The sequence below is a fragment of the Papilio xuthus genome, unplaced genomic scaffold (assembly GCF_000836235.2).
Source record: "Papilio xuthus unplaced genomic scaffold, Pxut_1.1 DF828037.1, whole genome shotgun sequence".
Taxonomy (NCBI): Eukaryota; Metazoa; Arthropoda; class Insecta; order Lepidoptera; family Papilionidae; genus Papilio; species Papilio xuthus.
The window spans coordinates 578764-601529 of record NW_013530612.1 but is presented as its reverse complement, the minus strand read 5'-3'; the positions used below and the strand labels follow the sequence as shown (position 1 = coordinate 601529).

The window sequence follows — 22766 nt, the reverse complement described above, 5'->3', positions numbered from 1 at the left end:
TCATTAAAGTAAAAAAAGTTAAAAGCCTATTTAATAATGCACGATTCAAACAGAATTATATATACGCAATAATAAAAGCACAAAAAAATAACAAAGTACCCTCCGATATTTTTTTGGTAAAAAAAAAACGAGCTCTGTGTTTTCAAAGCGAAGTCCATTACGCTACGGGCTAATTAAATTATTAAAACGAATGTTTTAATGAAATTTGAATAGCTCAATTACAAATTGAACTTACAATTACAGTAATTTTATATGTGAAGAAATTCAAAGATATGTGTGAAGTCAACCCGCACTGACCCAGCAGTCACTATCACCCTCGTCTCGGAGCCTACCCGAAGTCAGTGACTGAGGAGTGGGTATACTGATCTAATAATGAACATATAGTCCCAATGAGCTAAAAAGATTTGTATATCAATGTTAGAAATATATAAATTCTTAGCAAATACGTAGCAGCGTAGCGCACTGCTACGTTATTTCGTAGCAAACCGTAGCTCTAGGCGAATGTCAGAACCATAACGTTATTAGGAATTAAATTAAAAATATATTTATTCATAATATGTAAGTTTTCTTACATGTGTATCGGACAGTTTATTATATTGTACATATTCCAACGTAAGTTCAAAAGCAATTTTTCTATTTTAATAAACAAAACTAAATGATATATGTTGCTAAAAATTCTACTCAAATTTTCTCAATCAACCTTTTCTACTATTCACCAACATTATCAGCTCAATATACGTCCCTTCTGAGGATCCCGGAGCCTACCCTGTGTCAGTGACTATGTCATATTCAACTAGGCTGGCCCAGTGCGGGTTGACTTCACACATATCTTTGAATTTCTTTATTTCTTCGCAGATATGTTTGTTAACTTAACTCAAACAAGTGCCCGCTATGATGGTTAGTGTCTGCCCTAAGTAAGACTAGGCTTCAATCCAAACTCGCCTCACTGCCCTAAGTAAGTCTAGGCCTCAGTAAACTCGCTCCTACGCTAAGATTAACTTCACATATTGCATGAATTTCTTTACAGATACGTGGATGTTGCATCTCCATGTTCTCCTTCACCTTAAGATAATAGTTGAATGTTTGAAAATATTTAAAGTCTATCTGTAAGTATTGAAATATGAATTTAAATTCATCAGCACATCATAGGAATAAGCATGCTGGCTAAAGTTACCCCGTGGCCTATTCATTTGGGAAATCAACGTATGTTTGCAGACCTCACGCACACACATGCAATCTTATACATATACAAGCCCTTTGGTGTATGGTACAAGTTATAAGAGACTAATTTTGTATTTAAAAAAGTTTTGATAATTTTTTTTATCATAAAACATCTATAAAAAATTTAAATGATGACATAGATAAAGTAAAAAAAATCATTAAAAAAACTTCGGCCGAAAAACCTTACAGAATAAATAATTAATTTAAAAACTTTAAATTGTCTGTGCAGTTAAGGAATCAACTTGGTTGACAACTCAATCGCTTCCCACTGGATGGAATAAATAATATTTAAACACATTTCAACGGGTAAGGACACATTCAAATGGGTAGGAAATTAATGTCCTTGACTATATATCTATGACACTCTGTACACATCTATAATGATATATCTGCTTGTAATATGTTAAACTTTTAAACTACATTTCTTTCCTTTTAACTTGAATTACTCTACTTACTGTTTGTTCCTCTTAAAACTATTAAAGTTATAGCTAAGCTCAAGATTCAAAACTTAAGCACATCGTACTTTAACTTAATAAAGCGACAAATAAAACCGAGCCTCGCCGTACTTAAATAAATGGCACAATCCAAACTAATTGCCTCAATCGAAAATAATTGCCAGCAATTGGAACGGAATCAAAATACGTTATTTAATTAAAAATTCACCAAAAGCAGACGGCAATGTTTTCATTATTTAGTTGTTGCTGACGAAATTTTCTTTGTTTTTTTTTATCGTACTATAAAAAACTGTAATCTGCAGCTCCTGGGTTCGAATCTCGTCAAATACCAATGGGTGTTTACATTCATCCGACGTTGTTACGGTGAAGGAAAACATCGTGATGCCGCACATATCTGCGAAAAAAATATGAGTGAAGTTAACTATCCCGCATTGGGTCAGCGTGGTTGACTATGGTCTAGTCACCCCTAATTCAGTGTAGTCTCCGAGCCCCTCAGTGGGGACGTTTAATGAGCTTATGGAATCACTTCCGAGCGAATGTACTCTGTTTAACCCCGCTGATGAGAGAAGCGTTGCTATCTCGGTTAGTTTGTTATAAAATACATAAAAATAACATGGACAATAAAAAACATGACAAAAACAAGAGAAGGGGACTTAGTAGTTTTAGACATGCTTAATTAGAAATCCTTGGGCGCGAATACCTACTACGAATATACTTCGTTACTAAATCAAGTGTCAGAATGATTAGAGAGGGGACATAAACGTCGACATTTTAATAAGACTAGTGTTCCGTCACACCGGCACAGTGTCGGATTTTCTTCCTAACAGATGCTACCATAATTTAATTTAACTTATACCCACCGAGTCAGATATCCTTGAAGGTATTTATTGTCGCTATCCGCTGTCGCTTATGAATTGTACCTGGTACACTCACACATTGATGCGGAGAGCTGAACCGCGTGCAATATTCAAGACTTACTTAGCTATTACTCAGCAACTCACCGCTCTGAACTCGGGTAACGAACCTGGAACTTACTGGTACCTAAGCAAGAAGGTAAGAGTAACACTATTTGGTCATTAAAAAGAAACCTAATTGTCTCTACTCATAAAGGGCATACGAAGCGAAATCACACTGGTCAAAATTAATTCAATGGGCCTAATTATCAATTATGTCAAAATTAATGTGAGATTTTTGGTGTATGTTACGCACGAACTGCGCCAATCATCATCATCGTCAGCTCACTATACGTCCCCACCGAGGTGCTCGGAGCCTACCCTAAGTTAAGGGTGATTAGGCCATAGTCAACCACGCTGACCAAGTACGGGTTGACTTCACACATATCTTTGAATGCCAATGCGCTGTACAAATTAAAAAAAAAACGTCGACGACTATAAGACAGTGTTTGCTACAAATGTTTGTGCTAGGGCCACAGTCGTTCAGGTTAGAAGTCATAATGGAATTGAGTTACCCAAAAACCAGTCGGGTAAAGAACTATTAGAAAGTCTTCAAAAACAAGTACATTTCATCAGATAATGTCTGACATAGACATGTTAGAGCAGTGGTTCCCAACTTATTTTGTCTACTGCCCACTTTGAGAATAAATATTTTTTTAGCGCCCCCATATTTTCACATATTTAAAAACCACTATAACTTCAAATTAATTGATTATTGTGACCTATATATGTATATTAACGGAGAATTCTAAACGGAACTTTTACTATAACCAGCAACTTGAGACCTGCAGCGCCCACAAGGGGGCGTTTTCGCCCACTTTGGGAAAGCTTGTGTTAGAGTAATTATTTACTTCTTCTTTGTAACATTTTACGTACATAGCAGCCGCTGAGCTAATTGTAAGATTAAATATTCAACTTCCGGCCCAGAAGGTCGGTATCAACCTAATTAATAGTGGATTGAGGGCAAACTCCACTGCGCACCTTAACCGGAGTTTAACTTGAAGTTTACCAGAGTTTAAATCAATGATTGAAGTAGAGTTTTTACGATAAATTTAACTCTATACAAATTATATTAATGTTTATAATCCATATAAAATTTTTGTCTGTCTGTCTGTCCGCATTACCGTGTTTGTTCCAGGTGATCTCCGGAATGGGTGGATAGATTTTGATGGGATTTGCACTGGCAGGTACCTGATGCACGCGGGCATGTTATAGGCTTTGTTTGATCCGCAGACGATGTCGCGGGCGTCAGCTAGTGAGAGATATATATAAAACTACTAGCGGACCCGACAGACGTTGTCCTGTCTACACGTCTTTAATTCGAATATTATTTAAAATTTGACACTGCGATGGTAGCGCCGTCTGTCGGATCCAATGTAAAACATTCCAAAATCAACAACTACTAATAAATTAAAAATTAATTAAAAAACATTGTCCAGCGGACAAAATTGTGAATCTAAACCATTCCCAGATCCCCTTGAACACACAAAAAATTTCATCAAAATCGATCCAGTCGTTTGAGAGAAGTTCAGTGACATACACACGCACAGAAGAATTATATATATAAAGATATCTAACAGTTTTCATAGTATAAGTAAACATAAAATTTAACATACTGTTAAATATTGAATCAAAAATAACACACGCTATTTTTTGTACCTTTTAATATTTATCTTTCATTCAATGGACCAACGTTCCCATTCTTTTGTTTTTCAACAATCTGCTTTTCTTTATTAATAACGACCAAATAAAACCTTTTTTTTCGCTTACATTTCAATTATTTGAAGCGTTCATTGATTTTAAGAAAACAATACATTGTAAAATGTTACGAACCCCTGATTTACAAGGAAAAATGTTTTTTATATCTGGTTTTATTATGAGAAAGGTATTTGGTTCTAATAATTGGTCACTTCTGACTTTAAGGTTACAAGTACAAGTTAATCAATCGGAGAATACTATACATATATCCAATCCTTACCACTACGTAGAGTCAGAACGTTACCCTCCATACCGCTCTACCAATTCTCCTATCTTACTAATATTATAAATGCGAATTTTAAGATGGATGTTTGTTAGAAGGTATCACCAGTACGATTGCATAAATCTTGCTGTAATTTGGCATAGATTTAGAACATAGTCTGAAAGAATACACTGGCTGCTAATTATTTTTTTAACCCACGCAGATGGAGTAGTAGGTGACAGCTACGTACTTTTTTTGGTAGTCAGTCGTAGTAGCTAGCTAGTGTTGTGGGTAAAAACAATTTAAATCTATTGCTTGTATAATATTTCAATAAGATACAAGATGTATACATTCTGCAATGTAGCGGTATTAGACGCCATTAGAGCGCTTAACGTGTTTTAGTGATGTGAAGTTGTCGTTAATTTAATTATCGATAAAAAATATTTAAATAAAATCTGAAAGAAAGAAAGAAAAGTTTCTATTATAAGTAATAAAGATTAAACCAAGAAACAATAACTAACATAATAAAAATTGCACATAACTAAGAAATTGTATTAAACTTAAGTTACCTAATGTTTATACTCTATTTTTACTATAGCATAATTTTTATTACAAAAAAAATTATAAACTCCGTAGAGTAAAAATATTAGTACCTCAACAAAAAATACTTTAATAAAATAAAGAGTTTATTGTTGATAATATCATGGTCCCTAGATTAAAATCCGTATTCAGTAATAGATTGTTTGCGAACCCTACCATATAGTTACCTTGTAATCTTTATATATATAATTCTTCTGTGAGTGTGTATGTCACTGAACTTCTCTCAAACGACTGGACCGATTTTGATGAAATTTTTTGTGTGTGTTCAAGGGGATTTGGGAAAGGTTTAGATTCACAATTTTCATCAAATATTAAAATTACTTCATATTAATTTATTAAAATTAAAGACGTGTAGACAGGACAACGCCTGTCGGGTCCGCTAGTATTTATATATAACTAGACGTTACTCACGGTTCTCTCTGTTCATCTTCTTCTAGTGCCTCTTCAGTCTTGAAGGTTGGCCGCTAACTTGGAATATTTGGTTAAAAAAACTTAATTAGTAGCCTAGGTGTTCTTCCAGATTATGTTCTACATCTTTGCCAAATTAAGACAGATTCATCCAAACGTTTTGAAATAACCTTTTAACAAACATCCATCCATCCATCCAAACATTCGCATTTATAATATTAGTGAGATTGAAATAAATATGGATTAAAATCTGTCTTTAACTAATTTAAGAATCAACTTATATTCGGTTTAATTTTATTATAATAGTTTGTGGTTTAATTCTTTGGAAATAAATACTAAATTAATATCGATATAAGAAATATAACATCACTAAAAACTATGAACTTTGCGTTAACTATCTGTTTAGTCTACATTGCTTAACACAGAAGCGTTCAAGCGAATTTAAACTTTATTTATATTGTTATAACGTGCAAAGTTTTATCCTACCATGGCTTAAAATATTCTACCTCAGTGCTTAACATGATTAGGAATAACAAAGGATTTTATATCTTATCTTAACAGCATAGAGTTAAATTTCAATCGTACATTATACAGAATCCACTTTCATGCATACATTTGTTAAACATTAACATAAGTAAGATATATTGAATATTTAGCTAAGAATCAAGTCGAGATATTTGTTTAAGAAATTTTAAAGGTAATTTTTTATTATAATTAAACTAGTCGTGCCCTGAGATTCCGTCCGCACGCAATTAAAAAAAAATTAAGTACCCTGTGCTCTTCCAGACTATGTTCTATATCAGTGGTTCCCAAACTTATTTTGTCTACTGCCCACTTTGAGAATAAATATTTTTCTAGCGCCCCCATATTTTCACATATTTAAAAAACCACTATAACTACAAATTAAATTAATTAATTATTGTGACCTATATATGTATATTAACGGAGAATTCTAAACGAAACTTTTACTATAACCCGCAACTTGAGACCTGCAGCGCAAACAAGGGGGCGTTATCGCCCACTTTGGGAAAGACTGTTCTATACGTATGTCAAATTTCAGCGTGATCAAAGCTTTTCTGGAGATATCTTCTAACATCTATCCATACATTCGTATTTATAATATTGGTAAGATTTACATAACTTTAAACATTTATATAGGCATTCGGATTGAAAAATATGACTACACATCTGTGTGCTTTCAATCACGAATTCATATTATTGTATGATGTCACCAGAACAGCTGTATGGATCTCTATGAAATTTGGCACATAAGTAGAACATAGTCTAGAAGAACACATAACGTCTAAGTAGCCTATTAGTTAGAATCATTTGGCGCGAATGTCGTGCTTTCGTTACAAAGTCGAATGTCAGAATTAATAGTGAGGGGACATAAACGTCGACATTTTAGTAAGGCTAGTGTTGAGTCAATATACAAGCTCATAGATTTTCTAACACTACATATTAAGTTTTTATTAATTTCTGAGTGGACGGAGTCACGAGCTAGTGTACACATATTTCTGCAGCTGACTGTACAGTTGACTTTACTATTTTTTTCTAATTACATCTTACCTGTGCTCGCTGTCTGTAGATTCACTTTTGCTGTGGCCGCGTGTGTAGGACATGTTATCTGTAAAACAATAATTAAATCAAAATTGTATGTTGCATGAGACATTTGGTAATTAAAGAAATCATGTAAACAAAGGGATTTAAGTTCTGACAAATTTGAGAGATTATTCGTTAGAATCATTTGACGCGACGACGTGCTTTCGTTACCGTTCAATTTATTCACATAAATTATTTATTGTTTTTGTTTCATTCTTATTAATTTCTTTTTGTATTGGCAACATTCAAATTATTATAAACTTTTTTCCTATGCTGGCAACAATGATGCATTGGATTCATTGGATATAAGTGTGCTACGAGAACGCGGGCTATTTTTCTTATTTTCATTACTTAAGTAACTATTCAATGGTCGTGTGGTTTTTTTTAACTATTTATTGAATATAAATTGCTAAAAAACCACACGACCATTTGTTTAATTATACAGTTACCAAGTCAAGTGTCAGAATGATTAGTGAGGGGACATAAACGTTGACTTTAGTAAGGCTAGTGTTGCGCCAGTACACAGGCACATTGTCGGTGTATCGGTTTCCTTCCTAACACTAATATTATAAATGTGAATGTTTACATGAATGGATGTTTGTTTTGAGCTATATGCAAAACGGCTGGACGGATCTTTACGTATTTACTAATTAGGTTTATTTATTTAATACCACGCGGACGGAGTCGCGGGCGACCGCTTGTTAGAGAAAGTGCGACAGTCTTTCTTTAGATAAATCTTGTATCAATTCTTGATATTTATTCTGAACACTAAGGAATAATAGAACAAGTTACATTGTATTTTTTTATATGATGATATTCGTGACCACATTTCTAATGTAATATAATGAATAATTTAAGGTTTGTTATTTTATTGTGTGTGTGTGTGTGTGTGTGTGTGCGTGTGTACGTGTGTGTGTGTGGGTAATTTTATAATATTAATAATTGTCAGTTGATGTCCAAAGTTACTGTTTCATCATCATCAGCTCACTATACGTCCCCACCCAGGGGTGTTACCATGGCCGCGGACGAGAGCGAAAGCGTGCCCGTGGTCCCGTCCCGATGCGTTGGAGGAACAGAGGGGTTTAGTGGGTATGCCTCCGCTATGGAGGAGAATCCCACATAACTATAGCGTCCCCCCCGGGGCGCGGAGTATGCATAAAGCATTCCTATCAGAAAAAAAGAAAAAAAAAGGGGTGTTACTATCTACATAACAACTGAACAGATCTTGATGAAATTTGGCATAAATATAGAACATAGTCTGGAAGAACACATAGACTACTTATTATGTTTCTTTTTTAATTTCGCGCATACGGAGTCGAGTGTGACAATTAGTTTTTAAATTATTTTAAGTTAGCGTTTTAATCGACTGGCCGCCGACCCATCTGTCGGCCCAGGTACCGCTGGCGAGACGCCGTAGAGCTGAATCTGTGGGAGCTACAAGCGATGGACTGGCAGGAGAAGGCGCAAGTCAGGCGACTTTGGCAATCTCTTGTGTCGGAGGCCAAGACCCACTTTGGGTCGATGCGCCAGCGGAGTAAATAAGTAAGTTATTTAATTTATTGTAAAATATAGTCTTCACAAAACACATTTGAACTTCGTTTTAAGAAAATTTCGTAAATAAACCAAGTTTTGATTTGGTTTACCTTGGCAATAAACTTTGCTGGTAAATTGAAGTTTTAATAACAAAAGATCGATCGTTGCTTAGAACTTAAAGTTGATTTTGATTATTGACCCAGTTTAAAAGTAAATAAATTAAGTAAAATTCGTTAAATAAATGTTCAATACAAAACTGAACATTATATTGTACCCGAGATCAATCTATTAACATGAAGTGAATGTTATGTTAATAACAAACTGTCCTGGAGGCCTAATATAGTCCTCTTTCCCTTCCCACCTTTCTTATAAGGAAATGATGGGAAGTGGAAGTGGACTTTCCGGATATTTTCTTTCTGTGCATCCTCTCCTTTGTCGATTAAAGGTAGACAACGCATGCAATTGCGTATGTCTATGGGCAACGGTTACTTCGCTATTTCAGCGATTTCATGTGTCCGCTCGCGCGCATGTCACCTTATGATATAAAAATACTCAATAAGTAGCCTTTGTGTTTTTGCAGACTTATGTTCTATATGTATGCCAAACTAGGTTTAACACAAATTAACAGAGGAGCGACGGCTATATTGGTATTCAGGAATCAGTCGTCTTGACCCCGATCGTTAGCTTAATATAAATGATATCATGGTCCGTGTACGCTGGGGGCGGTGCGCGTTTCCATTGTTTAAGTCACGTCAAAACGTTAATTAAAAATTGTTCGTATTATTTGATTTTCAAAGTGATAGATGAATTTTCTTAGAATCTTTAAGGGTATTACCTATTAATACTGTACCTGTGGCAGCAGCAGTATCGTGACGAATGTACTTCACTTTTTTTTCAAAGCGAATTAGGCCTATTACGTAATTAACTTTGATTATTTAATAAAGATGGTACATTTAAAATCTATTTATTTAGTACAAAATCGCCTCACAATCAAATGAAAGAATATGTTAATCAAATATTAACTTTACTATAACAATTTAAAGCTAAATACATTCAAGTTAATTAATATTTCAACGTCTTATCAAAAGCTACCTTTGACGTGTAACAATGGAAACAAACTCCGCAATAGCTCAAAGACCAAACTCCCTAATTAGAGACGATGTTACCCTCAGGCAAGTAATAAGACATCGTAACAACACAACCTACGTTACAATGTTGCCTCACAGAAACATAATACTGAAGCTAGACGTACCATTGTTAGATTAAGTCTGGTTTATGACATAAAATGGTGTTATAGTTAGACTTACTGACCTCTTTAAATAAAGGACAAGTGGTTAATTAAAAATGACAGCATTTGTTTCCATCTTTAATGACTCCGTCTGCGCGAGAAAAAAAACTTAATTAGTAGCCTACACGTTCTTCCAGACTATGTCCTACATCTGTGCTAAATTTCGTCGAGATCCATGCAGTCGTTCTGGAGATTACTTCCAACAAACATCCATCTTAACTTCCACATCTAAATATATAAAAGAAAGTCGTGTTAGTTACACTATTTATAACTCAAGAACGGCTTTACCGATATGGTTGACAATTGGTGAGGAGATAGGTTAGAGCCAGGAGACGGACATAGGATACTATAATATTTATTCTTTTTTTTCGAATTTGCCATGAAGAGCTGCTTTTTATTTCACTTACTAATATTATAAGTGCGAATGTTTAGATGGATGTGATGTGGATGGATAGACGGGTGGGCTACACTAATTAAGTTTTTTTATATATCTACGCGGATAAATGTACATATGTAAATCGGAAATCGAAAAACATATTGGTACATGGCGGGATTCAAACTCAGGACTTGCAAATTGCAAGTCAAGTGCTTGACCCCTGAGCCACCGACGCACAACAAACTAATAGCAAAAGAATAATAGAAAAACCCAAAACAATAAAAGTTCATTTAACTGTATCATTGGTGGTAAATAAAACCCTTTCCTTTTTTCCAATTTAGATCTTAAATGGCGGCATAAAGTCAAAATGGGTGTAGTAATTATTGAGTTCATTCGTTACAAAGACAAATTTATACACATTCATTCATCAGAATAAAATGAAAATGTTACATATTTTTAAAAACATATTTAAGTTACAATTTAACAATTTTATTTACGCTTCATGACTTTGTTTCCAGTACGACTAATATTCACGCTACATTAAGCTACGAATACACGTAGCACTGCTACGAGCACCCGCTGGCTACGAACAGCTACGTCGTAGCAACGGAAATTGAAATAATAAAAATTGCCGCTGTATTATTTACCTTCATAACGTTATATTTTTAATAACCACATATTTATTGCCTGACTTATAGTAATGTTGTTTTTATATTATATTTGAATGTATATATATATATGTCCATTCTTTCATATTCACCGAATAATCAAACATATAAGAAAAAGAATGTAAATCGATCCTACAAATAGGAACAAAATGTGAAATTTTTGATTCAACCATAATATGTTCAACATGAATATGAATTGTAAATTCTAGTACTGTTAATTTGTAGGCTAGCTGTCGCCGGCGATTCAGTCCGCGCGGAATAAAAAAAATCTTTATTAGTCTATAGCTTCTTTCAGACTATGTTCTACATCTATGCCAAATTTCAAAGATGCAGCCGTTCTAGAGATACCTTCTAACAAACATCTAAACATTCGCATTTATAATATTAATTAAAGACACCTATGAGAAACAATAACAGGTTTTAGAATAAATTAATAATATAATTCATATCCAGTATTTCAAATTGTTACATAATTTATAGTTTATTACTTATTATTCAAAAGACATCGCGACTAATTCAATTTCATAAATTCAATAAAGGGAAAAGCCCATTTGCGTATTCAGCATCGATCGATAATACAATTTCGTTTAATATTAGCGCCATCTATGATCCAACAACGACAACTCTATTAACTAGAACGCTTCGTAGATGACATTCTAAGCTAGTGCAACAATATGACAACAGATGGCACTGTTATAATTTTCATAATATTACTACTTTTTGCACATAATTTCTATTCAGATAGAATCAAATTTAACTAAAATAAATAACAAAGATTATATAATAGTCGTATTATATTAAAATATACGACATAAAAATGAATTATCCAATCACACCATAATATAGCATACTACAAATAAAATTAAAGAAAATGTATATTATTCCGTCAAACAAACATTCCTTTCTTAATGTTAATTTTGAACTGACGTTTATAGAATAAAGTATGTTGTGTTCCTTCAGGCATTACGCTTCAGGGATGAGTGCTTTTCATTATGAAAGGGTCGTAAAGGTCCTCAGGGAATGGCAGTTAGAGAACTCCAAATAATAATTATTTCATAGACAAAGTAAATTAAGGGCTTTAAACTCTACATTCATACGAATAGTCACAGTGAAATTAGGTTAAGTTAACATAAACTCCTCGGCTTACAATCTTACTAGTAAGGACATTCTTTTCATATTTATCTTTTAAATCAGAAGCAACTACTTGAATATGACAAAATAACGAAGCTACTGCTGCCCATAGACATTCCGCAATTGCAGATGCTTTATGTACTTTTAATCGACGGAGGAGGAGACGCACAAAACATAATATTTACCCATCACACGCCTCATCTCTTCTATCAAATCTACCTCATCTTTCCATTCATTCACAAGAAAAAGGTTGCAAGAAAACGAGGACCAAATATAGTCTGGCTGGCACACTAATCAGACTGTACGCATAATTACTTCACTTTTCCCCTATCTTCTATCTGATGGGATTATATGATGATGGTCAGAATATAACGACCATAGATACTAAAGTAAATATTTAAACACAATTACTATATCAGTCATCATCATCAACCTGCCCTTACCCCAACAGAGAGTCGGCATATGTACTCCTCCATACATCTCTATCAGCCGTCATATCTGAATCCACCTCCTTCTTACACATATCCTCTTTCACACAATACATATATTGGTCTTCCTGTATCTTTGTAGCCATTCATCTCATTGCTTTTCTCCGCATAATATGTCCATATTTCCGTAACAAATACTATTTCAGTTGAAAATTTTAAATCTGTTAAGAATTTCTTACATAATTACAAACACTATTGTTACAAGACCAATAGTTACGAGGGCGATTTATGTATAACCTATTGTTCTATTCAATACGCTTAAAAGTCGTATTGCATTCATTTCAACAGTTGCTTACTTACTTTTCTAAAATCTAGTAATATTTTAAGAGTACTCGCTTAAAAATTTACAATTATAGTAAAATATCAGTGTTAAATATAATAGAAAAGGTGAAACGAAACGTGAAAGAAATCAATAACCATTTAAAACAAATGAAAATCTGAGTGCTTTGAAACAAAAGAAAAACAATTGAACATCGTGAAAACAATCGAAGATAAAGATAGTTCAAAAAAAACAATTGACAAACGATCATGTTTTTACAAATAATACTAGTATCGTTAATAATCAAAAATGTACACAATCATACACCGAAGAATAACTCAGATGTGTACATAACATATCAAGAACATAGCGAATTAGGAAATGATAAAATATTAGAAGCTAAGAAAGATGATATAGACAAAAATAAAATTAAACCAAAAACACAAACAGATGCTGTAACGGAAAACTATGAGCCGACATTTGAAGATATAGTTTTCGTACCAAATGAAAAACCAATTATCAGAAATGAAGATTTAATCAACAATGAAGAAATTAAAATTGATGATTTGATGAATAGGAAATATCTTAATAATGTAATGGAGGAAAGAAAAGTTGTTAAAACAGGTAAATATTTCTTTTCATTCATCCTCAATGGATCGACCAACTGGATGGAAGAGAGACTATGTGATAGTGAATGCTGGCACACTGCGGGTTGACTTCATAAATATCTTTGAATTTCTTCATAAATATGAATGTTTGTTTGAAGGTATCTCCAGAACAGCTGAACGGATCTTTATGATATTTGGCATAAATATAGAACATAGTTTGGAAGAACACATAGGCTAATCATGTTTTTCCCGCGTGGACAGAGTCGCGGGCGAGCGCTATTAATAATAAATAATTTACAGATTCACCAAACGAACATGTACTCTTCATAACGGGGAAGAATAAGGAAGATGAAGAATTTAATACAGACAAAGTAACAAAAAGGAATCAAAGGACAAAATCAATATTCGATGATATATCAAAAGTTATTAAAAGGAAAGTGAATTGTTCTTCATTGGATTGTAATAATAATCAAGACCCAGTCTGCGGTGGTAAAGCTGAAAGGAACAAAATAAAATACAGGCTGTTTTTAAATGAATGCTTCTTTGATAAAGTTAATTGCGCCTTCAAGTACAATTTGAATAGTAAGTAATCAATATCTGTCCTAGATTCAACGTTGGCTGAGACCAAAACCATATCGTCATTCCTGTATGACAAAACAGAGATCATCATCAGCTCACTAAACGTCCCCACCGAGGGGCACGGAGCCTACCCTAAGTTAAGGGTGATTAGGCCATAGTCCATCACACTGGCCAAGTGAGGGTTGGTTGACTTCACACATATCTTTGAATTTCTTCTCAGATATGCACAGGTTGCACGATGTTTTCCTTCACCGTAAGAACGTCGGATTAATGTACATATGTAAATCGGAAATGGAAAAACACATTGGCACATGGCGGGATTCGAACCCAGGACCTGCAGATTGCAAGTCAAGTGCGTGACCCCTGAGCCACCGACGATCCGACAAAACAGAGATAACAATATTAAATGAAGATTTTGGTGTCAAAACCCCACAGCATTGATCAGCGTCGGTGGCTCAAGGGTTAAGCACTTGACTTGTAATCTGTAGGTCCTGGATTTGAATCCCGAATTGTATAATACCAATGTGTTTTTACATTTACGACGTTCCTACGATGAAGGAGGTTTGAAGTCAAGCACTGGGTCAGTGTGGTCGACTATGATCTAGTCACTAACTTAGGGTAGACTCCGAGCCTTTCATTGGAGAGATATAATGAGCTGATGATGATATGAAATAAGATTTTAAATTGAGATTAGCTGATTTATTGTGTTTCATTTCTTTTTAGGGTTCTGTACGTCATAGGGAAAAAACGGAACCCATATAGGATCACTGTTGACCGTCAGTTTTTCTGTCAAGACCCTTTTTTTAGGTAACAGTTAAATTTCATCTGTTTCAGAATATAGAAAAGTAAATTTAACAAAATGCGAGCAAGTAGCTGCATTGAACTTTGAGAAACCAACTTACAAACTTAAAACTGCACCCATCAAGCCCGCTAATGTCAATAATACAAGAAGAACCTTCTCATCTAGAAGGTAAAGTTCTTTTACACTAGCGACTGAAATCAATAAACGATACCCAACCATTTTAATTTATACAGCATTTTATTCAACCGTAATTCAACCGATCTGAAGATTGAAATAACTTGACCTATTGTATAGGTTACATATTGCCTTTTAAAATGTTATTGGTTATTCCCTCCGCCCCAAAACGCCAGATGCTGGACAGTAACGGCGTTCGGGTAGGGCCTGGTGAGGCGAACCCCCATACGCTGGGCATAAGGGGGTGCCACAGGCGCCAGAGTCGGAGTCCAAAGATGAGGTTTCCTAGCGGGTTAACCGCAAGTGGCCCTAGGATACCCTATCTTTGAAAGGTTTCCCCAAAAGCGACTGCTGGATTTCTTCAACTTGTAAAATTTAAACTTTATTTGCAATCTTTGCGAGATCTTAACTGGAGAAAAAGAGGTCGTTTAGACAACTTTTGAGTCTATTGTTTTAAGGAGATGCTTTATCGTGTGCTTTTTAATCTGTAATTTTAGATAATATTATAATAGTTAGAATTATTTTTGAACAAATAGCGCGCTTTTACTAAGTGAAATCGATTAGTGAGGAGACTTAAGCTTTGATATTTTAATAAGGCTTTTGTTGCAACGATACACCGGCACTGTGCCGGATTTTCTTCCTAACAGTAACATTCGTATTTTCCAGGTCTCTCATGATAGACATTGATGGCAAGTTCTGTTCGCATTCCTGTCCTGTAAGTTGCACAGATGACTACGACCCGCGTTGTGCTATTACCTCTAATGGACAGATGAGGGTCTTTGCTAATCATTGCAAGTTGGATTTTAACTCTTGCTTGTATAGGATTGGTAAGTTACTCCTGCTTTATGTCTTTTGTTGTACCACTGACTTTAGAGTGTATGTGAATTTGGGTCAATATTATGGTGACCTTTGGCAACAAAGGTAGAGGAAGACCAAAGAAAGTATGTGTAGTGTGAAAGAGGATATGAAGGGGGTGGATTCAGATATTACGGCTGATAGAGATGTATGGAGGAGTACATACTGTGCCGACCCTCCAGGAATAAGGGCAGGTTGATGATTATTATTGTTATATCATGCAGCCGAAACTAATGAACTAATTTTGACCAGTGAGTTATCATTCTATTTGTATTCTTCTCCTGGGCGTTAGAAGGACAGTAAGTCGAGTGTTTGGTTTATTAGTTAACAATAAATGTTACTAATTATAAACTAGCTGTCGCCCGCGACTTCATCCTCGTGGATATATAAAAACTTAATGAGTGTAGCCTATGTGTTCTTTCAGACTTTGTTCTGTACGTATGCCAAATTTAATCGAGAACCGTTCAGCCGTTCTAGAGATATCTTCAAACACCCATCCATCCATCCACATCATATCCATCTAAACATTCGCATTTATAATATTAGTAAGTTAAATAAAAAGCAACTCTTCAAAGCAAAAATTCGAAAAAAAATGAATATATGTATATAGATGGATGTTTGTTTGAAGATATCTCCAGATTGGCTGAACGGATCACGATGAAATTTGTCGAAGAGTGTTTTTTTCAATCTGCGCGACGTATTTGCGGTCGACAGCTATAAAGTATAAGGTGGCAACTTAGCAAACGGCCTGTTATCGCTAAAATACTGAAGTAATCGCCGGCAATAAATACTTCTTACTAATATTATAAATGCGAATGTTTGTATGGATGTTTGTTAGAAAGTATCTAGAGAAAAGGTCAACAGATCTTGATGAAATTTTATTTAAATATGAAACACTGTCTGGTAGAACACATAGACTAATTACTAAGTTTTTTTTTATTCTGTTCAGATGAAGTTGCAGGCAAAAGCTATTTCTAGCTACCTAAGCGAGATCTGTACAAGGGGGGGGGGCTTACCGTGCGGTCGATATGACCCCCTCGCAATTGTTTCTTTTCCGTTACCGGTGTTTGGTTTAGGTTAGCACGTACGGACGGACAAAAATGAATTGTCCCTGTACAAACACTGGAACAATCGAAATACTATACAAAGGGTTCTTTAAGCCTTTGTTGTATGTCACCGTGAGATTGGGGATTTAATCAGTTTTTAATGTTCCAAAAATGTTTTAATTATTTGGAACTTGATATTAACAACTTGACGTATGGTAATAATCCGTTCAGCTGTTCTGGATAACAAACATCCATCCATCCATACATTTACACTAACATAAAATAGCTGTCGTCCGCTACTCCTTATGCACACAATTAAAAAACTTTATTAGTATTCTGAAGATACCTTCTAACATACATCCATCCATCTAAACATTCGGAATTTTAATATTTATAACAGATGGATGAAAGGATAGATGTTTGTTTGAACGTATCTCCGGAACGACTGCATGGATCTTGATGAAATTTGGCAAAAATGTAGAACATAGTCTAATAGCAAATATAGGCTACTTATTAAGTTTGTTTTTAATACCGCACCGACGGAGTCGCGGACGACAGCTAGTTATTAATATTTCTTTTGCAGTATGGCACGCTAGACCTCTATCTCATTGCGTGGGAGGAAGGAAGGCGGATATGCAGCAAAACAGAAGATTCATATCCTGGATGCAGCAAGCGGGAATCGTAGATAAAAGGGGGCGACTATCCATACATTGATTGTTATAACTAGTACCAAATGAAAGCTGTTTTGTAAACATAATTAAGATATTAGCTCCGCGAACATACGTGAACGTGAATGTGATTGCAGCAACACTTCCACGTTCGCGATAAGTTTGACGAACGAATGTGAACATCATGCGAACGTGTGTCGCGAATTCATGCCACTAATGTAGAGCTACCATATTGAATTTATTGTTTTATACTTTTGTAATTAAATTGGAATTTAAATTGCGTTTTTTTTTTTTACTTCAAAACTAAAAGATACTCGGATTTCAGTATTTCGCATGTACAACTATTCAAGTTAGAAGGGTTTCAATTTCAACAATGTCAGGACGCCCGTATGTACTTTTCCCTTCTCAGATTTTATCTTTTGAATGTAAGTAACATAAAGAAAAATGTCTCTTTAAAATTAGCTACAGTCGAAATATAAGATTAGCTGATTTAAAAAGAACATATTTAGTAGCCTATGTGTTCTTCCAGACTATGTTCTACATCTATGCAAAATACCAGCAAGATCCATGGAACCGTTCTGGAGATACCTTCTAACAAACATCCATCTAAAAATTCGCATTTATAACATACTAGCGTTCACTCGCGACTCTGTCCGCACAGAATAAAAAAAAATAGAATTTCATAGAGATTCGATCAGCTGTTCTGAAGATATCTTCTAAAAAACATACATCAAAACATTCGCACTTATACTAGGTGTCGCTCGTGACTCCGTCCGCACAGAATAAAAAAAAATAACCTATGTGTTCTTCCAGACTATGTTCTATAAGTATGCCAAATTTCATCGAAATTCGATCAGCTCTTCTGGAGATATCTTCTTACAAATATACAATCATCTACATTCCTATTTATAATATATTAGCATTTACCCGCGACTCCGTCCGTAAAGAAGACCTAATTAGTAGCCTATGTGTTCTTCCACACTATGTTCTATAAGTATGCCAAATTTCATCGAAATTCGATCAGCTCTTCTGGAGATATCTTCTAAAAAAACATACATCTAAACATTCGCATTTATAATATTAGTAAGAAGTAAGATTCGGGCATTGTTAACGGACATTTTAAAGAGACTATCTCCAGTATTTCTGTTCGTCCCCTTCGTTTTTACGACAGTTACGTTTAAAATTAATTCCTTTATAAATATTCATAACAAAGTATTTCATTGTTCTGTTATCTTTGAATATAATTAAGAAGAAAAGTCGCATCTTCAGATACCTTTTTAGACTTTTTAAAGCTGTAAAAGGTTTTTTTTATATCATAAGGTGGCAAACGAGCGAGCGACCACCTGAAATCGCTGAAATAGCGAAGTGACCGTTGCCCATAGACGTAATTGCATATGCGTTGCCTACCTTTAATCGACAGAGGAGAGGATGCACAGAAAGAAAACATTTCCATGCATCCTCTCATCCGGAAAGTCCACTTCCACTTCCCATCCTTATAAGAATAAGTGTAGAAAGGGAAAGATGACTAAATCAGGCCTCCGGGACGCACACTCATCAGACGAAACGCGGAATAGCTTCCACTTGACGCCTGTCTTCTGTGTGGTCGTGGTATTTCACCGGGCGAGCCGGAACAATTCGTGCGAAGATGTTAAAGCGGGCTCTACCACTGTTAAAATCTTAGATATGTTTCGCAAAAGCGCCAATAGCCTAATAGTTTCCGATCATGTAGTCTAGAGTTCGAATCCCGACATTCGACTATTGTCCATAACATAAGCCTAGAGCTTAATCGGAATTTACATTAACAAAAACCTTTTTTTCTTTTAAAAAGGCTCTCGACAGATAGAAGGACGGACAACAAAGTGATCCTTTAAGGGTTCCGTTTTTTCCTATGAGGCACGGAACCCTAAAAATATTAAATAGCCTATGTGTTCTTCCAGACTATGTTTGTATTAATGCTAAATATCATTAAGAGACCTGAAGCCGTTCTGGTGATAAAAAAAGCATACACGTTTGCGTCCCGGACACCTAATTTAGTCCTCTTTCCCTTCCCACCATTTTTCTTATAAGGAAACGGTGGGAAGTGGAAGTGGACTTTCCGGATGCGATGCATGGGAATGGAACACATTTTCTGTGCATCCTCTCCTCCGTCGATTAAAGGTAGGCAACGAATATGCAATTGCGTATGTCTATGGGCAACGGTCACTTCGCTATTTCAGCGATTTCAGGTGGCCGCTCGCTCGTTTGCCACCTTATGATATAAAAAAATAAGTTATAAAAAGGTTAAAAACCTAAGAAAGTCTTCCTAAAGCTTTGCTAATAATAAATTAAATCTCGCATTCATATTGTACTGTATAAAGGTATATAGGAGATTAGAGGTGGAGGGTGGTTAGGGGGTGGTTTGAATAATGACATCTGAGAGGGTGTTTGTACAGCCTAATTGTGAGTTTCCGTCACTTGACACTACATAGGTAGCTACTCTGTGCTTGTCCTTCATTAAGTAATAGGGGTGTATAAATATTATCTCTGTTTGTAATTAGTCTGTGTAATTTATAAGTTTGGTTTGACTTTTTGCATAAAATTATATTTTTCATCTATATTTAATATCGTAAAATATTTTAGTTTTTGTCTGCATGTCTGTTCGCAAAACCATTTCTTCCGTATAATCTCGGGAACGTGTGGACAGATTTTGACGACACTTTGACTGGAAGGTAGATGACGTATGCGGACATGTTATAGACTACTTATAGAGTTCCGTACTTGAAAAGGAAAAAAAGCGGAACCCTTATATCAATTTGTTGTTCGTCCGTCTGTCTGTCAAGACCCTTTTTCTCACAACCGCAAGCAGATACAATTTGGAAATTATTTTATTTATTATTGCACTGATGAAGTCGCAGTCAACCGCTAGTAAATTATAAAAATTATGATTAACTAGCGCTCCGTTCCGTCCGCGTGGATATATAAATAAACTTAATTAGTGTAGCCTACTTCTTCGTGTTCTTTCAGACTATGTTCCATACGTATGTCAAATTTAATCGAGATCCGTTCAGCCGTTTTTGAGACATCTTCAAACACCCATCCATCCATCAACATCACATCCATCTAAACATTCGCATTTATAATATTAGTAAGTTAAATAAAAAGAAACTCTTCAAGGCATAAATTAGAAAATAAATAATATCCTATGTCCGTCTCCTGGCTCTAAGCTACCTCCTCACCAATTTTCAGTCATATCGGTAAAGCCGTTCTTGAATTATAAATAGTGTAACTAACACGATTTTCTTTTATATATATATATATATATATATATATTTGATAAGTGCAAATAAATTTTACTATTATTTAAGAGAAGTACTATTTAATATCAAAAAATAAATTTTATAGTATGAAAAAAATTTGAGAACCCAGGATAATACGAAATAACAATCCACAAGACCACATCTGATGCACGTTTCAATTAGCCTTAGCAAATACCAGCTTTGTGGTTACATTGATTATTTAAAATAGGATAGAAAAATTATTTTAACAAAGGAAATATTATGATGAAATTTCAGGTTATCAATATCTTTGATAAACTATGAGAAAAGATTTGACTAAAACGCGTTACTTTTCTTCCTGACTTTGTTCTGAATTGCCTTTCAGCAAGATCCATGCAGTCGTTCTGTAGATACCTTCTAACAAACATACATCTAAACATTCGCATTTATAATATTAGTATAATGCGAAAGTTTAAATAGATGTATCGATGTTTGTTAGAATCTCCAGAACAGTTGCATGGATCTCGCTGAAATTTGTCATAGATGTAGAACAAAGTCTGGAAGAACACATAAGCTAATAACTAGCTGTCGCCAGCGACTGCGTCCGCGCGGAATAAAAAAAAAACTATTGGTCGCATCGTAATGCTATATAGCCTAAGTCTACCTTTATAAATGGGCTATCCAACAAACTAAAAATTTTTCAAATCGGACCAGTACTTCCTGAGATTAGCACGTTTAAACAAACAAACTCTTCCGCTTTATAATATTAGTATATATTAAGTTTTTTTTTTATAATTCCGCGCGGATAGATTCGCGAGCAATACCTAGATGTACTATAATTTGACTTTATGTTGAAATACGTTGAATAAAAATGCGAAAAGTGAATAAATTACATCATAAATATTCAGTAGACTAAAGTCTGGTTATCCCGTTTTGGAAAAAAAGATCGTAAAAACGAATGAATACATTATGTTAGGAGCTTGTTAAGTGAACAAACCGTATTTTCATCTTACGATATGGTTACCTGCAATATAATATATATATATATATATATAATTTGTACTCTGATAATTCAATAACCTTTATTACTATTATAATATTTATTTTTAATTTAAACTCAAATCATGAAGTAATGATTCTGGGTGATTTCAACATCCCGGAGATGGAGTGGTCCTCCTGCCCTACTGCTAGTTACTTGAATCCTGAAAATCTTGCCGTCGCAATATCCAGCAAATCAAAGTATAACGCCGATTCCCTTCTTGAAACCATGTCTCTAGGTAGTCTAAAACAATATAATAGTGTCAGAAATCAGAATGATAGGCTTTTAGATCTCGTTCTGTCCAGTTCTCTAAATGTTTTCGTTAGCAACGCTTTCCCGCTTTTAAATCTTGATAGACATCACCCCGCACTTGAGATAGAATTTAAAGTTCTCAAAAGTAAGCAACGGCACCATAACAATAGCCCACGATACAATTATAATAAGTGCGATTATCCACAAATTAAAGCTGATCTTGGCAATACTGATTGGCACTCGGTGTTAACGCAGGAAGACGATGTAGAAACGAACGTTAACTCATTTTACACAATACTTAACGACATCATCATGAAACACACTCCTTTAGTCAAAAACAGAAAGAATTCTTATCCTATATGGTTCAGTACTTCATTGATCAAATGCCTGACGGAGAAAAATAAATTCCACAAACGATTGAAAAAGTACGGAAACCCTAGAGATTACGACACGTTCGCAATGTTACGGTCGCGAAGCAAGGCATTAATTAAATCTTGCCGCAAGTCCTTCCTCTCATCAACCGAAAAAAGTCTACAAACAAATCCCA

General features: G+C 34.8%; 1 protein-coding gene across 3 annotated transcripts in view; it reads right to left on the bottom strand.

The window, feature by feature from the left end:
* The window catches only part of LOC106114736 (polyadenylate-binding protein RBP45), a 138511-nt gene that overhangs the window by 85511 nt on the left and 30234 nt on the right, over positions 1-22766 (bottom strand). For all 3 annotated transcript variants that reach the window (XM_013308049.1, XM_013308050.1, XM_013308052.1), the window contains exon 2: positions 7167-7224. The gene's annotated coding sequence lies outside the window, so the exon portion shown is untranslated. The remainder of the gene's footprint in view (positions 1-7166; positions 7225-22766) is intronic.